Source organism: Hyperolius riggenbachi, chromosome 9 (assembly GCF_040937935.1).
Source record: "Hyperolius riggenbachi isolate aHypRig1 chromosome 9, aHypRig1.pri, whole genome shotgun sequence".
In the NCBI taxonomy this organism is placed as follows: domain Eukaryota; kingdom Metazoa; phylum Chordata; class Amphibia; order Anura; family Hyperoliidae; genus Hyperolius; species Hyperolius riggenbachi.
The window spans coordinates 64921113-64945364 of NC_090654.1; the positions used below are offsets into that span (position 1 = coordinate 64921113).

At 45.4% G+C, this 24252-nt stretch overlaps 1 protein-coding gene and 1 long non-coding RNA gene across 8 annotated transcripts in view; one reads left to right on the plus strand and one right to left on the minus strand.

Moving 5' to 3' along the window:
• Positions 1 to 1026, minus strand: part of SEMA3F (semaphorin 3F) — a 165874-nt gene extending 164848 nt beyond the window's left edge. For 4 of the 6 annotated variants that reach the window (XM_068252952.1, XM_068252950.1, XM_068252949.1 and 1 more), the window contains exon 1: positions 945 to 1026. The gene's annotated coding sequence lies outside the window, so the exon portion shown is untranslated. The remainder of the gene's footprint in view (positions 1 to 944) is intronic. The other 2 variants (XM_068252947.1, XM_068252948.1) reach the window with 1 other exon arrangement.
• A 17-nt stretch (positions 1027 to 1043) lies between these two features.
• Positions 1044 to 24252, plus strand: part of LOC137532459 (uncharacterized) — a 310063-nt gene continuing 286854 nt past the window's right edge. Inside the window, exons 1-2 of one of the 2 annotated variants that reach the window (XR_011023935.1) lie at positions 1044 to 1104; positions 6552 to 6592. This is a non-coding gene — a long non-coding RNA (uncharacterized lncRNA). The remainder of the gene's footprint in view (positions 1105 to 6551; positions 6593 to 24252) is intronic. The other variant, XR_011023936.1, reaches the window with a different exon arrangement.

Consider the following 24252-nt stretch of genomic DNA (forward strand, 5'->3'; position numbering starts at 1 on the left):
CTTTGTCCCTCTTTCTATATAAATATATATATTTCTATACTAAAATGTGTTTGATTGACTCTAAACTTTATTCCCATCCTTTAAATTGATATATTACTAATTTTAAAATGTTACTATGAAGGAAAATTAACCAGGATAGAAAGGACCAGTGTGGTTTGAATTATAAAACAACATATTTTTCTTATGAAATCTTTATGGTATGCGTGACTAGGGTTGTGGTGGGGGCGTGGCGTGAGGTGTGGCATGGGTGTGGCTTAAGTGTCCCTTTTTCTCATCTCAAAAAGTTGGGAGGTACGACACATGGGCAGCTGACAAGCGGTGAAGTCACCGCCTGTCAGCTGCTACCCTACACCGGCCGGGCGCTTGCTAGCACCTGGTACCAGCGATGAAAAGGCACCCCCGCCCTACGGAGTGAGATCTGAGCACTTCCACAGCCATGTCCCATTCCCCCGCCTCCCAGTAAGGCCACTGCGTGTCAATGCTTGACACGGGTGGTGTTACACTGCTGTAATTTGGCTGCCTTTCAATTGCACCCAAATTGCACTGGCGGGCAGCAGACAGGAGGCTGAGCTGCTCAGCAAACACGCAATTCAGCCGTCCGTCTGAAAGGGGCCTTAGAGGTGTATGGAGGCTGCCATACAAGCTTAGCAACATGCTTGTCTCAGGTGTGTGATTCAGACACTACTGATGCATGAAAGATCAACCAGACAACTGGTATTGTTTAATATCAAATAAATATAGCAGCCTCCATATCCCTCTCACTTCAAGTGTCCTTCCATGGTTGCCTGCTGCTTACAAGCACATGCTCAGTAATACAGAGGTCTGTACACACAGGCCACTGTACACCAGCACTGCCATTCCTGCACCATGCTGCTCTGCCAGCATCCTCATGCCTCTGTCCTACCAACAGACATTTGCTACCCACTTATGCAAGCTGTACTCACACATAAATATGATATGATCAGTAAATCAGTCCAGTCATAGCTCTCTGCATACCAGTTCCTCTTCCTGCCTATCTGTCTCCAGGAAGTAGGAGGAGCTTTCACAGGAAGAGGAAGAGACATACAAGCTCTGTCAGAGCAGAGGTGTGCAAGCTGCTGTGAGGTGAGGTATTTGTTTATTATATAGGCAGACATGGGGTCTCCAAAACTCTTCAAGCAGCGAGATATCATATGACAATTGGATTAAGGATGGACAATGCAAATAATTTGATGCAGGATTATGCAAGTACATGCAGTTCAAATAACTGACTAATTGAATCAAGGTAGAATTTTGTCCATTTTCAAAATGCATAAATTTGCAATAACTTGGAATTCGTTAACTGAGCTTAAATTACATTTTTGGATTCTAGTCTAGTTTAGGCCGGGACCCAGCAGGAAACCTCATAGGGAGATTCAGCTAATGTGATTGTGTGGATGGCACCCTCTCAAACTAATAGGTTGTAGTAAACTACGCCTACACTATTTGGCCAATCACGACACATTGGGCTCTATTCACAATGAGTTACCGCATGAGGTAATTTAGGTAGTGATAAATATCAACCAAAAGGGCTATCATTCATAAAGCATTTCCGCATGCGGAAATGCTTAAAACAGCTGACTTTACCGAACACTCGGCAAAGTCAGCATTCATAAAGTAGAGTGACCAGATTTTTGTCGGTCCAACCTGGGACGGGGAGGGGGGGGGGGGGTCTCCTGCGGTGACAGGGCTACGGCAAGATGGCGCCCGAAGCCCTGTACTGGAGACACAAATAGTCTCCAGTACAGGGCTTCGGCAGCCATCTTGCCGTAGCCCTGCTCGCCTGCCGGTGTCGGAACAGACACCGGAAGAGGAGGCTGGAGCGGGGCTGCGGGCAATGAACTGGCACGGCGTCTATAGACGCCGCTGCCAGTTCATGAGTATAGAGTGGCCAGAGTCCCGAGGCCGGGACGTCCCGCTGCTGAAAGCGGGACGTTTCCTGGGACAGCGGACCCTGAATCCGGGACGCGTCCCGGGCAATCCGGGACGTCTGGTCACTCTACATAAAGGCTCTTTCCGCATGAAAAAATTACACTACCGAGCAGAGTGATAAATCACCGCCTTGTGCGGTGATTATCGGAACAAATGTAGCAAAATGTTAATTCATGAAGATCACCGCAAGCGGTGTGATGTCGGGAAGTATGGCTCCCTCTGATGTGGTGATAACAATGTAAGTGAATGGAGACACACAGACCTCCCAGGCAGCTGCAGCAGAGCGGAACACGGAGAAATGTATCAACTCGGCAGCTTCTGTGTCTCCGCAAACCTACCGCCAGCCTAGTTCGGGGAATCTCCGCACTGCTACCGCACATGGATACTTGTTTATGAACGCCCACCCAGAAGTCAAAATACCGGCAGTGGTGTTTTCCCGCATTGATTCCCCTTACCGACAGCTCCTTTATGAATGATAGCCATAATCTCCATTTTGAAATTCACACATTTTTTTTCTCCCTAAAATACCTCATGGGGTAAAAGTGCTTTAATTACCTCAAAATGTATCTCCAATTTGAGATTGTCAATTGAATAGTTTGTGTTAATTAAGGATTTTTTTTATCACCTACAAATGGTAGGTGATAATTTTCACTTCTCTGCTGTTGGCCTTTAGGATGGAGCCTTTTGAGCTTTGTTTGCTTGAGTTTGTCAATTTTACACAGAAGACAGACCTCGTACAGTCTTTTAGATGATTTAATAGATGCCGAGGAGGAAATTCCTCTCTGCTCTAAAAGATAAGCAACAGCATAATAACCTTTAAAGAAAAACATTTTATTACAGGTGATATAAATCCAGCAAAAAATCTCCAGTGTATGTACTTCCTGCTTTCATGGAAGCAGACATAGGGTTAACATCCTGTGTTTACAAATTATTTGCTCTGCTGAGGTAGCCAGCTGGCACAGCTGAGAGCTCAAATTACAGTTGTAATTATTCACAGATGAGGGAGAATTAGACAGGCTAAATTATATACATACAGGGTGCATTTCTATATGTTTTCCTTCTGTCCTGCGCAAGAGTTCAGGTCCCACTTTAAATGTGACAGGCTTTCCTGGGTCGTCTCTGTGTAATGGGTGACAAGTACATGGGCTGCCCTTCAGTAGTCAAAAAACGTTATTTCCGTACATATTACTGACTTTTAAACACCGGTTTTATCACCTGTTTAACTGCACTTTTATCAAACATTTATCGCACTTGGTACATTTTTAGTGAATATTCAAAAAAAATCGGTAATTATCACTGGAGGTAATGTTTCACCCCAAAAAGTTACCGCACATGTTATTGTGAATAGAGCCCTTTGTGTGGTAGATGGTGCTGTGATTGGAGAACTGTTCCCGATGTTTCCAGCTAAGCCCCCTTAAAGCGGACCTGAAAATAAAAAAGTTTCACTTACCTGGGGCTTCTGCCAGCCCCCTGCAGCCGCTCTGTGCCCGCAGTGTTACCAAACAATCCTTCGGTCCCCTGACACAGCTCACTTTCGCTTCTGGAAGCCGCTGTCCACTGTGCCTGTGTGGCCCTGGCTGCTAACGACCTCGTTCGTGCTCCTGTTGCTGGGAGTGTACTGCGCAGGCGCAGTGGAGATTTTCTTGTACTGTGCATATGAGTATGTGTGTCCAGGGCTGTGCAGGCACTGTGGACGGCGACTTACAAGTGAGCCACGGCGGAGGAACGGAGGATTGTTTGGAAATGGCGTGGGCACAGAGAGGCTGCATGGTCCTGGCAGAAGCCCCAGGTAAGTGAAACTTTATATATATTTCATCTTCAGGTCCCCCTTAAATAGACTAGTGTCCATTTTGGACTGTGTTTACTTGTAAGTTCACATAACCTTTTGATGGGGCCTGTTTATGAAGTGGAGGTTTGATTACACATTGTTTCTTCCCTTTTCCACTTTTCAAAACCTGGTGCTTTTACAACACCAGATTTATAAAAGGATGATTGCATTTTATTGTACGGCAATCACTGCTGCAGTTGTACTGTAATTACTCTAACAGGCAATTCTCAGTTCTATTCACTAGAATGGAGAAACCGTATGGCAGCTAAAACCACTACTGATTGCCAGGATAAGTAGCAGTGCATGGCCCATTCACCTGCATTATGACTGCATACTGCTACTTTTATAAACTGCCAAACAGCATGTGAATTGTACTGCTCTGCAGACTATAGTAGCCTACAGGAATTAGATAAGGTGAGCAACGTTATTAATATCTCCTCACACACATTAGACCCAATTGAACAATCGGTTCTTGAGAAAGGACTTGGATTTGTACCCACGCAGTGTGATTCCATGTTTGATTGGGAAGTGGATATGTTTAAATTTACCAGAAGGCTTAGATTAAAGGCGTATTTTAAAGATGCAACAAATGACACTAGTATGGATAGCAGACTGTCTAAATATCTACAGAAATCGGATTGGTGTCCAGATGAGCATTATCCTGTTATTGATCTTTTTGAAAAGGCAGTTAAACGTGATATAAAGCAGAGATGGGACAGTACCAAGTATGCACATTTTAATTTGACCTTGGCACAGAAACAGGCCCTTAGGAGCTTAGGGGAGAACTCCAGTATCATTATCACCAAAGCAGATAAGGGGGGAGCCACGGTCATTCAAGATCTACAGGAGTATCTAAAAGAAGGATTTCGGCAGGTACACAATGAAACGCATTACAAGCGGTGTGACAGTGACCCCACTCCTGAGATTAAAGAAAAAGTAGACATATTGTTAAAATCAGCAGTAGAGGATGGAGTTATAGAGAGTAAGGTGGCCAAGGGCCTTACAACTGAATTCCCACGAGTACCGCTATTATATCTTCTACCCAAGATACATAAGCAGTTGAGGGACCCCCCAGGACGCCCCATTGTGTCCAGTCGGGGCTCGGTACTATATCCATTGGCGGGGTTCCTGGACACTTATCTGCAACCTATTGTATCCTCATTTGTACACTGCCTGAAAGACACTACAGACCTACTGGTGAGGTTGGAGAGTATCACTGAAATACCTGAGGACATGATATTTTGCAGCCTGGACATTCAAAGTCTGTTTACGGCAATCCCTCAGGAGGAGGCTATATCTGTGATTGAGGAGAGATTGCTGGAGACGAACTTGTCCAATGGATTAATATATTTTTTGATGGACTGCTTAGAGCTCATATTAAAATCTAATTATTTCAAGTTCCATGAGGACTTCTATGTACAGAGACAAGGAGCGAGCATGGGTTCTCCGGCCGCTCCATCCATCGCGAATATTTTTGTGGAGTCACTGGAGCGGGTTATGTTTTTAAGCAATGCAAAGTATCAAACATACATTTTTCAGTATTTTCGGTTTGTAGATGATGTGCTGCTGTTATGGAAAGGCCCTGAGGAATTGCTCCTGGAAATGGTGGAGGAAGTGAATCACATGCACCCTACAATTAAATTCTCTTTAGAGTCGTCTAGGGATAGTATCAATTTTCTGGATGTATCCATTAAGATATCCAATGGTCGGTTCGTTACTAAATTGTTTTGCAAACCGACAGATCGCAACAATTTGTTAAGGCATGATAGTCATCATGCAGGGCATGTTGTGAAAGCCATTCCAAGGGGGCAGTTCCTCAGGGCCAGGCGGATCTGCACCAGTGATGATGAGTACATGAAAGCCAGCCGGTTATTAAGTAACAAATTTGTACAGAAGGGTTACGATGTAAACAATATTGAGGAAATTAGACAGGAAGTGTCGACTTTAGACAGACATAGATTGCTGCATAAAACAGGTAGAACTAGAAACCAGAAAGGGATACCGTTTGTAACCAATTTAGGAAAGAACACAATGCTTATCAAAAATTCCATACGTAAATTTTGGCCCCTCTTGAGTACGGATAAAGAATTGGGACCTTTATTTAAAGATGAACCCTTTTTTTCAATTAGGAGAGGTAGGACTATACTTGACAGAGTTAGGCATACAGATACTGCCCCCAACATAAAGGAGTTGAGTACAGGAAAAACAGGGACCCACCCGTGTTTGAATTGCAATGTATGTAGCGGCATAATAAGGGGAGAAGCCATTTGCCATCCACATACTGGACGAAAAATCGTGATCAGGGAGAGACATTACTGTTCCACCCCTTGGGCCATATATGGGCTTAAATGCCCATGTGGCCTAATGTATGTAGGGGAGACCACGAGACCAGTTAGAACTCGCATTCAAGAACACAAGAGAGCGATTACTAGGTATGCCATGGGAGAACGTAAGAGTTACGACACCTCAGTTGCGAGGCACTTTGGGGTGGCAGGCCATGGTGCGGCGCAACTGAGGTGGTGCGTACTGGAGGCCTTGGACCCTTCAACTAGAGGAGGTAACTTAGAAAAGTTATTAAAGCAAAAAGAGGCGAAGTGGATCCACCATTTAGATGTGGTGGCCCCTAGAGGCATGAACGAGAGGCTGCCCTTAAAGTGTTTTTTATAGATTAAGTTATTCGGGCCAATAGTGCAATAATGATTAGTGATGTAAAAAAACTTTTGTACATATAATGGTTGTTTACATGTTATTGTTTGTTTCCTCCCTTTTTTAGGTGGTTCAGTGGCAGTCCATTGCGGAAGTGCCTGAATCACGGTCAGTTATTTATTTAAAGTTTGGTAGCCGTAATGGAGTGCCATATGACTATAGACTGGGATTTTGGACAATGGGTTAATTGATGAAAGGGGTGGAGTCACCATGGGTGTGGTGACCTTATGAGTATATATATTGGTGCTTGTTTATTCACTTGCTGTTTGTCACCTGATGAAGGAAGTAATGTTCCGTAACATGTAGTGTACTTGTTCGTGAATACAACAGTTTGTTGCAGCCAGTGGTGTGCCGTCTCTTTTGTTGTTTGGAGTATCCATTAGCCGTGGGAGCAATCCGGCTGAGACAAGGCACCGGCAGTTATTCAGGACTAGGACCTGATACATCTATTCCCCGTGAATCCAGTTGATGCGATATAGTAGCCTACAGTGCTCTCCACCTGGAAATTGGAGGATGCTGTTTGAGTAGAATAGAGTGGTAATCTGGTGATCCCAGCTTTACAATACAGCAATCGAGGATTTTTTTGGATAAGGGTGTCAGGTGTATAAAAAGTATTATCAGGCTGAAAAGTTGCAAACTTAAGGCCTCTTTTCCACAAACTGTTGAGCTGTGTGCCAGGCAGCAGTGAGCAGTTACCAGGCAGCAGCAAGCAGTTGTGAGAGTTTGAGAGGCATTTCACTGCCTGTAAACACTCAAACAAACTGGGCATATATATTATATAATTTTTTTTGTGGGGGGGGGGGGGGGGGGAATGCCTTGCATAGTAGCGCTCAGAGAGGAGAAAAAGAAGCACAATGCTGTCAGCCAAAAGGCCCGTGCACACAGGCATTACCTCTCTCCTGACCTCCTACAGTGTTTCTCAAACCTGTCCTCATGATTCTCCAACGGTGCATGTTTTGCAGGAAAGCTCACCTATGCACAGCTGGGGTAATTAGTGTCTCAGCTACATGGAATCCACCTAGCTGGGACTGTTGATAGGCAGTGAAATGCCTCTCAAAGGCCCAGTGCACACCGAGCGATCCGCCAACCGCATCCGCCAGTGAAAACGCTTGGCTAATGTATTTCAATGGGATGGTGCACACCGGCGGTTTGAGGTTTTAAGCAAACTGCAAACGTGCCTCCTGCTGCACGTTTGCAGTTTCAGAAGCGTTTCTGCCTCAATGTAAAGTATAGGAAAACCGCAAACCGCTACATCAGAGCGGTTTTCCAGGTGTTTTTGTTACAGAAGCTGTTCAGTAACAGCTTTTACTGTAACAGTATTTGTAATCTGCTACACAAAAAACGCTCCCAAAAACGCTAGGCATGATTAGAAAACGTCTCTAAACATGCCTAGAAATCGGCTCCAAAAACCGCTAGCGTTTTGACGATCTGCTAGCAGTTTTGGTGTGCACTGGGCCAAACTCTCACAACTGCTTTCTTCTGACTGGTAACTGCTCACTGCTGCCTGGTAAATGCTTGCTGAGCACACAGCTCAACAGTTCGTGGAAAAGAGCCCTAAGGGCTCGTTTCCACTATAGCGAATCTGCATGCGGGCACTGCATGCAGATTCGCATACTCAATGTTAGTGGATGGGGCTGTTTCCACGTGTGCGGCGGCGGCGTTTTTCGGTGCGGGAAAAATCTGCACGACAGGGTCGTCAGATTTCGCGTGTGGCAGGAATGCGGGCGAATCGCCGCTAATGCATTCAATAGGGAAATCGCATGCGGCTTTGTCATGCGGATTTCCCCACGATTTCGCATGCGATTTCGCATGAAAGGCAATGGAATTTTACACAGGCAGTGACATGGTTAAATTCGCCTGGCTCCTTGCCATGCGAAATCGCATACGAAATCGCGGGTAAATCCGCATGGGGAAACGCAGCCGCATGCGATTTCTTCAGCGGTGGAATCCAGGCGATTCCGCACTGCTACAGTGGAAACGAGCCCTAACAGTCCGTGGTAAAGAGGCCTTAATTACTCCACCTGCTCATAGGTGAGGCTGCCTGCAAAACATGCACCATTGGGGAGTCACGAGGACAGGTTTGAGAAACACTGTCGAAGGGCTGGGGCACACCGAGCGAGTTTTCTGGCGTTTTTGCAGCCGCTTGCGGATACGCTTGGTCAATGTATCTCAATGGGGTGGTTCACACCAGAGCGGGAGGCGTTTTGCTGAAACGCATACTCCCGGGGTGAGGCATTTTTTTGGATTGCAGAGGCGTTTCTGCCTCCAATGTTAAGTATAGGAAAAACGCAAACCGCTCTGAAAAACGGCAGTTCAGAGTGGTTTTGCAGGCGTTTTTGTTACAGAAGTTGTTCAGTAACCGCTTTATTGTAACAATATATGAAATCTACTACACCAAAAACGCTTCCCAAAACCGCAAAATGCTAGGTGAAACGCTACAGAAAAATAAGAAAAAGCGTTTCAAAATCTGCTAGCATTTTGCGGATCTGCTAGCGGGTTTTGGTGTGCACCAGGCCCTAGAGCAAGAGTTCCGTGCACAAACTCATAGAACTGCAGCCAAGTGGCATGTTCTGTTGCTATGGGGAGTGCCTTCCAGTGGGCAGGGTAAGGAAGAGAAGAATGTATATAACCCTCATGCCTGAACTCTTAAAAAAAAAAGGAAAGGAAAAAAGGTAGATTTTTTTTTTTCTTCGTACCTGGGGCTCCTTCCAGGACACTCCCCCCCCCCCCCCCTTCCCCCCTGGGTCCCCTCAGTTGTCTTCCAGTGAAGGGAGTGTGATTGAGAATGTGTGTGAATGGGACCACGCATTCGCTGTACAATTCTAGTCTAATATTGCCATACGGAGACTCGAGTACCGCAAACATTGCTAAGGTGATGCACATTACTGTAGCAGTGCTACTAGAGTACAGCAGGTCGTGCTAATAGTGTAACTCGCGGTACACTCCAGCGGTAGTACCGGTAATATTGCCATGCACTATTTCTGCACGGCAATATTACCTCTAGTTAGTGCATCAGCGCCCCATTGTGTTCTATTGGTTTGCGTTATCCGGTGTGTTGTGTATGTTGTGGTGCATTGTGTTCTTATATTGTGGTGCGTTGTGTTATTCTATATTGGTTTATGTTGTGATTCATTGTGTTATGTTGTTGTGTTGCATCATTGTATTGTATTGTGTTATGTTGTGGAGCGTTGTGTTGTTGTATAGTGTTATGTTGAAGTGGACATTAGGAGGAGTGCTATAAACTAAGTTAGGGCTTGTTCACACTAGGGGCGTTTTTGAAAATCGCCCTGAAAGAGCTTGTGCCATGATTTTCTATGAGAAAGTTCACATCTGAGTGGTTTGTTTCCGTTCCGCTAACAAAAGCGGTGCATGGGCCATTTTTGATTCCGCCTCAATGGAAGGTTTAGGAAAACGCAAAACGCTCACAAAATCGCTGTGTGCAGCAATTGCTGGAGCATTTTTAAGAATAAATACATTGTATTTATTCTTTTCCGAATCAAAGAGTTCACTTCCTGACGTCAGGAAGTGAAAAAAACGCAATTGCTCTGTAAAAGAGCTTAGAAAAGTGCTTAACGAAAACATCCAATGCCCATAAATCGAAAAAAAAAGCGTCAAAAACTGGCCACCGCGAATGGAGCACAATGGGAACAAGGCTTGAGGAACTGTATTTTACACAGGGCTGTGGAGTCGGAGTCGTGGAGTCGGAGTCGTGGAGTCGGGCAATTTTGGGTGCCTGGAGTCGGAGTCGGGAAAAAATGTACCGACTCCGACTCCTAATGAATTTGTAACTGTAATTAAAATAGAAAATATGATAAAATGTTCTATTTCTCAGATAATAGTCATTAAAAATAATGTATATATACAGCATATATACAGTAATAGCTGTGCTTAGTCCACAAAAATGAAATAAACCAATCAAAATTAGTTACTTGTGCTGCTTTAATAAAGCAGTCCCCGTATTTTTAAGGTCAGATATACATATCTGATTGTGACTGTATATATAATGTGTACACAGGAATCTCTTATATATACTAAATAACATCTATGCTGTAAGAATAAAGCGTGATGTGTAGCTGTGTCACTAATAGAGATGGTCAACGAGATGGAAATAATTCTGCATTGATGCTGATTTATGCAAATGTATGCACTCCCTTTGCTGATGAAATCAAATAATTTGATATGTTATTAAAATTTGGTTTGGTGACTACAAATTAAAGGGTAACTGAGACGGATGAAAAGTAAAAAATTTTTTTATACATTCCTGGGGCTTCCTCCAGCCCCCTTCAGGCTAATCAGTCCCTCGCTGTCCTCCACCACCCGGATCTTCTGCTATGAGTCCTGGTAATTCAGCCAGTCAGCGCTGTCCGGCCGCATGCCGCTCCCACAGCCAGGAACATTCTGCACCTGCGCAATAGTGCTGCACAGGTGTAGTATGCTCCTGGCGGCGGAGTGTGTGCATGCGCATTACGCCTGACTGGCTCAAGTACCTGGACTCATAGCAGAAGATCCAGGTGGTGGAGGAGGACAACGAGGGACTGATTATCCTGAAGGCGGCTGGAGGAAGCCCCAGGTATGTATAAAACTTTAATTTCATCTGTCTCAGGTTTACTTTGTTACACAGTAGTACTATACTCTACATATGCACTCCCCACAGAGCTGCAGGGAATCCAGTGAGAATGCTGTGCACATTGAACACAGAGGTGTTGTCTGTTTACAATCTCCTCATTCCCCTGCAGAGTACCTGCACATCATTCTTACATGTACCCACACTTACATTGCCTAGGGCCTGATAGATGTTCTTTGTTCCGGTTTGTACCTTTTACAAGTACTCTTACCAAGGACTAGTTTTAGTCTAAAGGGAATAAATATCGTAGTCTACATATCCTTCTCACTTCAGTTGTCTTGTAAAATTCCTAAGCGTTGGCAGTTAAGAGACGAATTTCATGTTACATACTTTTAATCAACAAAATTGTAATATGCAAATTAGAGGAGTCGGAGTCGTGGAGTCGGAGTCGGTGGAATCCTAAACTGAGGAGTCGGAGTCGGTGGATTTTTGGACCGACTCCACAGCCCTGATTTTACATTAGTGGGGATGTATCTAGAATAGAGGAGATTAATAATTCCATGTTAGGTTACAGAAACATTGGGCAAATCTTGCAGCCAGTTTTTACCAACATTCACACCACACTAAAGTACGCTGACATCTCCAGCAACCACACCAAGCTGTTAGTGGTGAAAACATTCATTTGAGTAATTTTAGGGTGTTCTGCGACCTGCAATTCAAACAAAACTGCGGAGAACCAACTTGCCAACATCTCACAAATGTAGCTCCTGTGTATATACCAAACATAGGGGTAAGAGAAAGTAAGAGACATATAATAAATATAAGGGCAGTATGTAGTGTCTGTGACATGCAATTGTAATTATGTAAATACACACAATGCAATTTCCCGACAGGTCTAATCAATAATTTCGGACATGTCCAATCTGTTTTCAGTCAATAATTTGATTCTCAGATCTGCACAAAATTGATCCCGTTATGGATCAGGAGCAGATCGGACATATCAGAAATTGATTTCATCTTTTTATCTGACAGGAAATTGCATGTTGTGTACCAGGCATACAGTAATCGGGGAGGCACAGGAGAGAGAGAACATGTGTACAGCAGGGCACATTTCTCAAGAAAGGGGAAAGCAAATTTGAAGCAGTTGCCCCGAGCAACCAATCAGGTTTTAAAAGACTCTTGATGTAAGGGGAAAATGGAGGCTGCCATACTTATTTCCTTTTACACAATACCAGTTGCCTGGCTGTCCTGCTGATCCTGTGCCTCTAGTACATTTATTCATAGTCCCTGAACAAGCATGAAGATGAGATCTGACCGAAGTCTGACTGAATTTTCTGGTTTCAGGTGTGTAATTCCCTTCGGGTGAACTTTAAAAGGAAATAAATATGGTAGCCCCCTCACTTCAGGTGTCCTAATGACTAAATGACACCAGTGCTGGATTTGTACTCTTTACCGCCCAAGGCCACTGTCAGCAGCTGCCCCCTTTCAATTTAGGTAACCAGATGACCCCCTCCCCCAGTATAGGTATCAAGAGAACCCTTCTCCCTCCCTCCAGTATTAGAAGCCTGTTGACCCTCACCTTTAGTATAGGCAGTCAGATGACCCCCCCCCCCCCCCAGTATAGGTAGTCAGCCCTTCTCCCAACTCCTCCAGTTTCGATAGCCTAATGACCCCCCCCCCCCTTCCTTTCCTCCAGTATAGTTAGCTTTATGACCCCTTAGCCCCCTTCCCCCACTTCCCTCTCGTAGAAGAAGCTCTCCACCCTCTTCTGTATAGATAGCCTGATGACCCCCTTTCCCTCCAGTATAAGTAGCCAGGTGACCCTTCTCCCTCCCCCAGTATAGCCTGCTGCCCGCCCACCCGCCCTTAATCCTGTGGTGCCCTAGGCCATGGCCTATGCGGCCTTGGCTTAAATCCGGCCCTGAATGAAAATAGCATTATAATTGGCTGCTCTGCCTTTTCTCCTTTACGTGCTTTTATAAGTCAACTGCAAGGTTTCTATCTCTCCTGTTTGCTGACTGAGAATTTTTCCAACCATTATTTTCATGACTGTTCCACTGAATTGGAAATGGTACCTTTCAAACTGAAAGGAGTTTCTCCTGTTGTGATAGCCCATTGTGTGAAGCACAGCGTTACGTGAGTGAGGAGTGAGTGCCTGGCGTCCAGAGCGGTGTCTCTGTGAGGCGGCTGTGCTCTCCCCTTCGCCTTCCACTCCATTCCTCATAAACTCCTCTTCTTCCTACATGAAAGGCTACATTAAACTTTCTGCTAATGAGATGTTTTGTGGGGCTCCAAATCAGCTCTCGTATTTACTGGCAATAAATCAGCTCTTGTTAACCCCTCACGGCTCAGCAGGAGGCCGCGCTATTAACCGCCGCCGGGTCTCGGAGCTCGTATGTGAGCCATTATCTGTGCAGAGAGACTTCTGGGCTGTGAAGTGGTTAAACCTGCCAGACAGCGATGCTGGTTACATGTAACCCCAAAGTGTCTGCAGAGCCGCCACCCTCCCCAGGTTCACAATCCAGCACTTCCTCTGCGCAGAATAATCGCCACATTGTAGAGGAGCTTCTTTCTGGAAATTCCATTGGATGCCGCATTTATAATTCTCATCGCCAGATTCACAGGTTATACCTTTACATCTTTCCGAACAATCCTTTTCCTGAGAACAGCCAGTCCTGGATGTGTGCAGCCGGTTCCTCTCACCCAGCACCATGTGCAGCCCTTGGAGGCACATCTGGGACATTCAGGGGTGGGGGGTGTCTCTGGTTGGCCTAATAACATCATAAAACCATTTAAAGCTTCAGCAGCCACATTTCACGCAAAACTGTAGACAAACCTACAAGGGCACCATCTAATACAGTTATTTATTCACTTAAAGAATATGCACAGCTAGTATGGCTGGATCGATTGCCTGTACTAAATTGCCTGAAAGAGGGAAAACCAAAGCCGTGCTACCTGTTTTCCTTTTACGAGGAGGCAGCACAGTGATGACTCATCAATGTGCTCCTGCTCTTCACAGTGCAAGTTTTACTTGTCTTCAGTTGCTGGGATGCCAGTGGAAAAGATAATGTTCTTTAACAAACAATTAAATAACCTATTTAATATAAATATTTAACAATTCAGGCCTTATTTCAATTGTTAGTGTACTTACAGTGGCTGTTATTATGTGTTACACTACCAGGGGCGTTGCTAGGATCCCAAGAGATCCGGCGCACTTTTGGGCACTCCAGACAAAAAATGGGTGTCGCCATACACCAGAATGTGGTCATGGGTGGAGCCAAAATTACATGAACTTAACAGCAGTCTAAGTAGGCCTGTTGGATGAAGCCCCCATCTCCATTAATTAAAAAAAGATGCAGCATATCACATAAATAAGCATAACATAACTAGGCAGAGTTACCTTGCTTCTGTGCTGGCTGGTCTGGCTTTCTGCTGGGCAAGCTCTGCTAGCAATCCTCCCATATCATTCCCTGACCTTTTAGCGGATCCCCTCCCATGGTTCCACGGACCTCCCATTGAGGCAAAACAACTCCCAGCATGCCCCCACAGAACAATCACAGCTCCCTGCGTGCCCCCATGAAGGCATCACAGCACCTAGCATGGCATCACAGCACCCAATTTGTCCACATAGAGAGGCACCATAGTACCCAGGATACCCCCCATTTCTGTGTGCTGTAGTGCCATGCTAGGTGCTACGGTGTCATGTTGGGTACTGTGGTGCCTCTGTAGGGCATGCTGGGTAGTGTGTGGTGCCATGCTGGGTGCTGTGGTGGCTCTACTCTGCCTGGGGTACATCCAGGGCACCCCAGAATAGATCAGGGGCACGTGCCACTGATCTTTGGGACTAGCAATGCCCCTGATAAACTAGCTGTGATGTGGGCACAAAAATGTGCCTCGAAACTTCTCCCAGTGCATCTGAAATATTCTCTCCCTTGTTGCAGATTACCAGAAAAAGACAACAGATTGTTGCAGATTGTCTCTCTCTTTACCAACTGTATGCAGATCTTATTAGTTCTTCCAGCAAACCTTAATAAGGAGAAGCGTTAGAGATGACGAGTCAGTTATTACGATAAATAATGGCAGCAGCATGCCACTATCTTAAAGCAAGGCCAAAATCAGTGATGCAATACATTGTGACTCTAACATTCAGGCCGGTTTCACACTCATTAGTAGTGGAAACCAGCCTTCATATGACCCTGTGCTACCATGCATAGTGCCTCCCCCGCACAGTGACATACTCCCTGCTGGACAGGAAGTACATCACTGGGATTCTCGTAGGTCCGAGCGTTCCCATCATTCACACTTGCTGCGTCGCTCATTGACTTGCATTACTGCATAATCCGTGTAGTAGGCACAGATCATGCGACAACACACTGCAGGATTGTGGCGGTTTGGATACTTCCGGTGTACTTGTCACATCACATCACGTGTATAAGTCTCCATAGACTTGCATAGTCCTTGTTGTGGGGAAATGTAACGCAGAGTCATGCAGTGGGTAAGTGTAAAAGGAACCTGAATCATTCTTGTGGCTGGATTTGAGGCAAGGTTACCAAGGCCATGATCTAGGGCACTAGGAAGCAAGGGGCGGGCTGGCACACACAGACAGTTAAACTGTTAAACATGTAAACCGCAGCAGTCAAAGACCCGGTCCGCATCAGTGAAGGACAGTACAAGATGGCAAAGAACAGCACATAAAGGGGGAGGGTGGGCGCTGGGGTTGGTGACAGTGGGCCTTGGGCAGTAGAACATACAAATCTGGCCCTGATCTTTCTCATCAAATCATAGAACTGATATTTTTTTTTATTTTTATTTTTCCCCCACAGTTACTATATTCTATTTTATATTTTGAAAGACAAGTGTTTGCTAAAGTGCTGTTACTGTTTCTTGCCCTGTAAACCTTTTTCGCTTTCTAATCTGGCCAGGTGAAACTGTGGTAAAATTGGACCATAGCATGATTTCATCTGCAGCTCTGCCAACCACTCTTTTATCTCCCTCCTCACCCCATCTCTTCTGATGAGTCATGCTGTCTAATACATCTACACCCTACAATTTTTTGTCCCATTAGATTCAATCCGACATGTCCGATCGGGATTCGATTCAATTCGCCATCGTTTTGCAATGGCAAATTTAATCAAATCGAATCCCGATCGGACATGACGGATTGAATCAAATCAATGAATCGAATTGGACAAAAAATTGTAGGGTGTAGATGGGGCTTAAAGCCTGGTACACACCATGCAATTTCTTGTCAGATTGATGAGTCGAATAGATAATTTCAAACAGGTCCAATCTGATTTCCGATCGATTTGCATGGAAGTGATCAGAAAGAAAAACTCTGATCGGACCTGTCGGAAATTATCTATAGACCCATCTATCTGATTGGAAATTGCATGGTGTGTACCAGGCCTAAGGAGAGAGGCCAGGTAGAGTTGCAAATCCAGTCATGCTATGGTGGAGTTTCAGTGCAGTTTTCAGCTGGATTAGGAAAAGGAAGACTTTATATGGCTATGAACAGTAGCAGACTGTACTTTCCTAGTAAACACTTCTCATTTACTATACAGTAGTAAGTTCATATACAGTACCTGGATATACAGCAGGATCCATTTAAAGGAAAATTGTAAAATGTAAAACGTGTGTACAAGAAGTGCATTGCTCCCATATTAATACACACTATAAATGACTTTTCTCCTATGTTGCTGTCCCTAGGCAGTAAAAATCTGATAGATCTGACAGGCTTTGAACTAATCCATCTCCTCATAGAGGAGTTTCTTTAGTTTCAAAAGCTCTTACTGAATCGGAGTTTCTCAGGCCAACCGCCAATATAGTGTGCTAATGTGTATCCTGGCTGGCCGACATCTTTTATATAGATCCTATCCTGGGATTGCTTTTGTAAAGAATAACTGAGATATTGAGAATCCCCCATGAGGGGATGGACTAGTCCAAAACCTGTCAGATCTTTACTGCCAACTGTAGGTGACAGCAATATAGGAGTAAAGTAATTTTTACTGCATTTTACCCAGGGAAACATGTACCTCTTATAAGTATGTGCACACGTCTATTTTAAATGTTGCAATTTTTCACGATAGTGGTCTTTTAAAGAGAATGATGACTCAATGGATAGATAAGATTCTGATGCTCCTTACACCACAAACTTGCAAAGTTTGATAAAAGTCCATTTAGTAACAGTTGTCTCCCAGTAAACAGGCCGGAAGTAGGTGTCGGGGTCGGTAGGTCGTGTGTTGTACATCAGTCGTACATTGTGACTCACTGCGCTCATCTTTTCCCTGCGGCCATGTACTGTCCACACTGAGGCCCCTGCAGGGAATCATTAGCTGAACTGAACCCGAGACTTTACTGCAGGCGACAAAATAACTACCAGACCGACCGCTACTGTGAATTTATTTGTGAAAAAACCCACCACCTGAACATAAAGTGACCAGGACGAGCTGTCACATCCGATGTCCTTCACACACAAGCACTGTATTACCCTGACAGATGGCACATGGGGACATTATCGGCATCTCCCCCCTTCTCTTATTAACCATTTTACCACCAGGACTCTACTTATTGCTAAACAGGCTCTTTTTGGCATTACTGTCCACCTAATCCCCCCCTGTTCTGTAATCTGTCTGAGCTCATTGAGGGAGTCTCAAGGACACTCGCCAGGCCTGGTGTCATCAGGTCATCTCTGGGGTGGGGGGGCTCAGAGGCTGCAGTTTAGTGTTAAGTAATTAGGGATTTGTCACCTCGTTTGTCGCGGGTTATTATCATATCGTTAGTGAGCTGGCTGGAAATGAACCACAAAACTCAGACGTGTTATTACATAATTAGCTGGTAAATTAGGCGGGGGAGGCAAAACTCAGGCTTTCAAGCCAATTACATCAGAGCGACAGCGAATAAGAAAATAATAAACCGCAGAACCTGTCAGAGGAGGAGCGACGATGGAGAAATGTCCATATTGTTGTTTTTTTTTACTTGCTGGGCTGCGGGAGGGGGGGGGGGAGGTGTTAAGCGGCAGAGCTGTAAGGTGGGCCTGAACCACTGCTTCACTCCCTCCCTCCGATAAAGGGGACCAGCCTTAATTTAGATCATGTGTTTTTGTGGCTACCCTTGTTATGGATATGATGATTATGATGTGTCCACACTTGTTTTATGACCCTTGCAAGAAAGGTCTCCAAGCTGTGAGGGTCACAAGGGGTAGGCAAAGAAAAGGATGTTAACACTAGGGGGCCCCATCCGAGTTTTGCTGGGGGGGGGGGGGGCATGATTTGTAGTTACGCCTTTGGCTGGACACTTGCCGCAGCCATGGTGAGGAGCTCCCCTCTGCCTGTGGGAGTTTCCACCTGTTGCATATGAAGGAGGATATAGTCATTTTGGGTGGTTTATACATCAGTAGGGTACTTGCACATTTTCGTCAATCCCCATGGAGTGGGCAGGGGGAGGAGCAACGGCTGCATAGCTTTGTACTGCATACAACACTACTGGTGCAATTCATTCTTGATTAGATTTCCTCAAATCAATCTCATGTCATATGGGGCTGATGTTCACCTGTGTATGGTTAGCATAACAGGCAAGTCATCTCATTCCACTAAACTCCATTTATGACTGAAAATTATTTTTAGACAGGGTGCCCCTTTAACATATAGGCCCTTATTCAATTCTCTCTTTTTTTCCTGCATTTTCTCTTGGGAGATAATTTTTCATCCTCAGTTTAAAATAATTTTTCAGGACTTTGCACTTGAAAAAGTACCAAACAAATGTGTGAAAGGCAGTGTGAAAAATTATTCTGAGTATTTTTCATGCTTACTGGTGGCTTAAAGGGCAACTGAACTGTAGTGAGAGGGATATGGAGGCAGCCATATGTATTTCCTTTTGAACAATACCAGTTGACTGGCTGGCCTGCTGGTCTATTTGGCTGCAGTAGTGTCTTAATAACACCAGAAACAAGTATGCAGCTAATCTTGTTAGATCTGATAATAATGCCAGGAACACCTGATCTGCTAGGATCTATGGCTCAGGGCCCGTTTCCACTGTTGCGACGCGATTTCGCCGGCATTCCGACGCTTGTAAAAACGCATGCGGATGCGTTTCCGCATGCGTTTTTACCCGCGATTTCGCGTGCGATTTCGCATGGCAGGGTGCCATGCGAAATTAACCATGACACTGCCAGGGCAAAATAACATTGAAAAAGGTGCGAAATCGCACGCGAAATCGCGGGTAAAAACGCATGTAACAAACGCATGCGTTTTTACTATTAAATACATTAGCGGCGATTCGCACGGATTCCCGACGCAGGCGAATTCTGTGGGTCCCGTCGTGCAGATTTGGCCCGCCGCCAAATCGCTCCCGCACGCCACACATGTGGAAACTGCCCCGGCCACTTCAGTGTAACAAGCGAATCCGCATCTCGTCGCCGCATGCGGATTCGCTATGGTGGAAACGAGCCCTCAAAGTATTAGAGGATCAGCAGGACACCAGGCAACTGGTATTGCATAAAGGGAACCCGCGTTGAGAGAGATATGGAGGCTGCTATATTTATTTCCTTTTAAAGAAAACCTATAACAAAAAAACCCCAACCCTCTGGGGGATACTTGCCTCGGGAGGGGGGAAGCCTTTGGATCCTAAAGAGGCATCCCTCATCCTCCTCCATCCTGGCAATTCAGCGCTGCGACCCCCCCTCCCAACACCCCCTGCCCCCCCCCCCCTCTCCCCGAACAGCTGCAAGGTAAATATTTACCTACCACAATCCAGCGCAGGCGCAGTAGCATCTCTTTGTTCGGGCTAAGGGCCTGTTTCCACTGCACGCAGATTGGATGCAGAAAAACTGACTCCAATCAATGCCGATGGGAAAATCTGCATCAGAAAAATTGCATTTAGTGGAAACAGGCCCGTTTTTTCTGCATCCAATCTGCATGTAGTGGAAACAAGCCCTAGGGCGGAAATAGCCTAGCCTTATTTCCACCTTAGCCCAAACAAAGAGATGCTACTGTGCCTGTGCAGGATCGCAGTAGGTAAATATTGCCGCGTCTGCTCAGTAGAGCACATACGATCGGACTGTGGCTGCTGATAGTCTGCAGTGATTTTTCCTCACACACAGGGGGCTTGAGTCACAAAAGCGTGATAATGCTTATCACGCCCGCACTATGCTTCGCGCGTGGTGCACCGCGCGTAAAGGTTTACGCGCGCTATGGCAAAGGTTTGCGTGCATTAACGTTCACGTGCGCTAAAGTATTGGTTTGTGCATGCGAATGTTAATGCGCGCAAACCTTTGCCATAGCGTGCGTAAACCTTTACACGCGGCGAACCGCACGCGAACCATAGCGCGCCCGTGGTAAACATTATCATGCTTTTGTGGGTACTTATCCGTTAGCCAGGCGCATCCGGCAGGTGGCGCTAATTACTATTTCTCCTCCAGGCCGCCATGGATAGTAGGGAAAGATGTAGCTCTGGTGGAGTTTTGTCACTACCTGCCGGATGCGCCCGGCTAATGGACAAGTACCCTTTTGTGAATCAAGCCCAAGCAGTTGTGGCTGCTGCTAGTCTGCAGTGATTTTTTCCCTCACACACAGGTAGTTGTGGCTGCTGCTAGTCTGCAGTGATTTTTCCCTCACACACAGGCAGTTGTGGCTGCTGCTAGTCTGCAGTGATTATTTTTCCTCACACACAGGCTGTTGTGGCTGCTGCTAATCTGCAGTGATTTTTCCCTCACTCACAGGCAGTTGTGACTGCTGCTAATCTGCAGTGATTATTTTTCCCCTCACACAGGTGGTTGTGGCTGCTGCTAATCTGCAGTGATTTTTCCTCACACACAGGCATTTGTGGCTGCTGCTAATCTGCAGTGATTTGTTCTTCACACACAGGCGGTTGTGGCTGCTGCTAGTCTGCAGTGATTTTTCCCTCACAAACAGGCAGTTGTGGCTGCTGCTAGTCTGCAGTGATTTTTTTTTCCTCACACACAGGTAGTTGTGGCTGCTGCTAGTCTGCAGTGATTTTTCCCTCACACACAGGCAGTTGTGGCTGCTGCTAGTCTGCAGTGATTATTTTTCCTCACACACAGGCGGTTGTGGCTGCTGCTAATCTGCAGTGATTTTTCCTCACACACAGGCATTTGTGGCTGCTGCTAATCTGCAGTGATTTGTTCTTCACACACAGGCTGTTGTGGCTGCTGCTAGTCTGCAGTGATTTTTTCCTCACACACAGGCAGTTGTGGCTGCTGCTAGTCTGCAGTGATTTTTTTTTTTCCCCTCACACACAGGCGGTTGTGGCTGTTGCTAATCTGCAGTGATTATTTTTCCTCACACACAGGCGGTTGTGGCTGCTGCCAATCTGCAGTGATTTTTTCCTCACACACAGGCAGTTGTGGGTGGGATTGTCAGACAGGTGGTCTGGGTGCTCACTCACTAGTGAATCTCTGTGAATAGATTGACTGAGATGATTTCAGTTACAAATGGAACGTGGAGCAGTCGCCTCTTCCTCTCACGCTGTGCTTTCTCTGTATAATGAGTCCTGACAGAAGTTCCACACCTCACAGTCCTCATTGGCTCATGTGAGGAATGCAATTAGTGACAATTATTCTGTCAATATTTACATCTCTGGCAATGTTTAAACTAGTCTCAACTGTTCACTTAACCCCCAGCATGCCGAGCGCAGCACAGGTGTGAGGAACGCTCAGTGCCGCGAACGGCTGCTGCGCCTCTCTCTGTGGCCATCACAGCGTGTGACAACCCCTGTATAGGAGTGTTGTACTGTGTTAGCCATCAGCAATAGCAGTTTTAAATCAGGATGATACTATTTATTGGCCAACCTGAAAGAAAAATAAGGGCTGGTTCCCACAAGGTCTTCTGCCAATGCTAGAAGCTTTTCTGCAAATGAGCAGAGTAGGTTTTATCTTGTGTTCCCGGCTTTTTGATGTTATATTTTGGCCCCTGTAGGGGGACGTTAAAGAGCTGACACATGATGTTTATGAACCACAGGAAAAGCCAGTACCGTTGTTAGGGTACCCATACACTTTCTAGGTTTGCAGCAGATTTGACCATCAGATAGATTCTTGTCAGAGGCCTGTCAGGTGGAATCTACTGAACATGGATCGAAATGTAGTGTTGCACTATTCGATCCAATGCAACTCTATGGGCCATCGATCGGCTGCCAGCAGCCGATCAACCTAGATTTTCCGTCTGTACCGATCAAGTAAATCGATCAGAAAACAATGGGCCGATCGATCATGCTTTCCACTGCAGTGATTTCTAGTTGATTTCTAACCATTTTAAGATTCTGTTAAAGCGGATCCGAGATGAAAAACTAACTATAAGAAGTAACGTGTGTGTGTGTATGTGTATGTATATATATATATATATCTAAAGTTTAGATAGTTTACACAGCAAATCTAGCTGCAAACAGCTTCAACAGTTTATGATTATTTATTCCTGTGATACAATGACAGCCGCCATGTTTTGTTTTGTTTTGTCACATTACACACAGGCAAGCTGATAGCATCTCCAGCCCTCAGCCTGTGACAAATTCAGTCCCCTCTCCTCCTCCCCTCTGCCTCTGAAATCTATGGCTAGTAACCTCCTCCTCCTCCTGCCCAGACTGAGCTCCCATAAGCCCTTGCTACAGTGCCAAGGCTCTCTGAAAAAGCTGTGGGCGAGGCTTGTTTAGTTTTATAGGGAATTAGACTATTAAAACAAAATGCCCTATAAACTATATGTAAGGAACACAATTATGCAATGAGTAAAAGTTTATCTCGGATCCACTTTAAGACTGACACAATAATTGGCCTCAATTCACTAAGATCATGCTGGAGATAATAAGGCAAGAGAAAACTTACCTCCACACAGTAAGAGAGTTATCTGATCTCTTCATTCCTTACGTTACCTCTTCTGTAGTTAAGTTACCTCTTCTGTAGTTAAGTTACCTCCTCTGTAGTTAAGTTACCTCCTCTGTAGTTAAGTTACCTCCTCTGTAGTTAAGTTACCTCCTCTGTAGTTAAGTTACCTCCTCTGTAGTTAAGTTACCTCCTCTGTAGTTAAGTTACCTCCTCTGTAGTTAAGTTACCTCCTCTGTAGTTAAGTTACCTCCTCTGTAGTTAAGTTACCTCCTCTGTAGTTATTTTCACACGCAGTTAATGAACAGCCTGTCTTTAACTCTAGAGTTATTTTAAGGATTAAAGAGTTAACTTAAAGACAGAAGAGTTAACTTTAGGTTTGCCTGAGGTAAAATGTTTCCTGAATACTACATGCCTTATCACCATGGTAACAACTCTAGAAGAGTTATTAAAGACAGGAGATAAGCTTAGTGAATTGAGGCCAATGTTAGAACACAGAGATCCCATGCCCAGGACACGTTAAGAGTGTGTGTGTGTGTGTGTGTGCGTGCGTGCGTGCGTGTACCTGTACCTGTACCTGTGGGATTGCTTTCTGTGCCTCGTTACCAGTACCATTGAAAGTTTCATTATAGATGCATAGCTCACACGTCCTTTTCAGCTGTTTTTTTTGTACTTTCCAGTGTGTAGCTACATACAGACGCTAGATTGTCATCACCAGAGACAATCTTTTGATATCTCTAGTACTGGTGCAGGTGTTCCCTGGCTTTGCTGACTGTCTTAGGACCTGTTTCCACTGCGCACAGCATGCGTCTTGCGAGCCAGCACAGCTGTGAAGCGAGGCGCATCAGAAACCTTCTACGCAGGCCATGCACAGCTATAGGGATTCGGAAGCGTCCTCCTGACGCCCCCCCCCCCCCCCCCCCTGCATAAAAAACAGACAACAGCATAGGATTTCAACAGGCTGCTTTTCCCTGTCCTAACTTGTATGTTGGGAAATGCAGCGATTCTCCTCTAGTGGAAACTAGCCTTCTGCTATTGTTGCCTCTTTTATTTTGCACAATGGTTGTTCACCCTGCCCTTCTCCATAGAACAGAACAAGCATCTTGACGGTAGCCAAGTAGCATCTCTGTGCAGCACCTTAAACGATGACTTAGGACTGGAACCCACTAGGGCAATAATGGCAGTGTTTTGGGATCGTCAGCGATTTCCAAAAACGCTATGCCAATGAATGTGGGTGGCGGGGAACCTACTATTGTGATTGTGATTAGGGGGAATCGCAGGACATGCAGCATTTTAAGCGCGCTAAAGTGAATAAGCGCTGCGAAATCGCTTTTCAAAGTGATTTTGCAACGCTTTGGGGGGCTGAGCCGGGAGAGTATA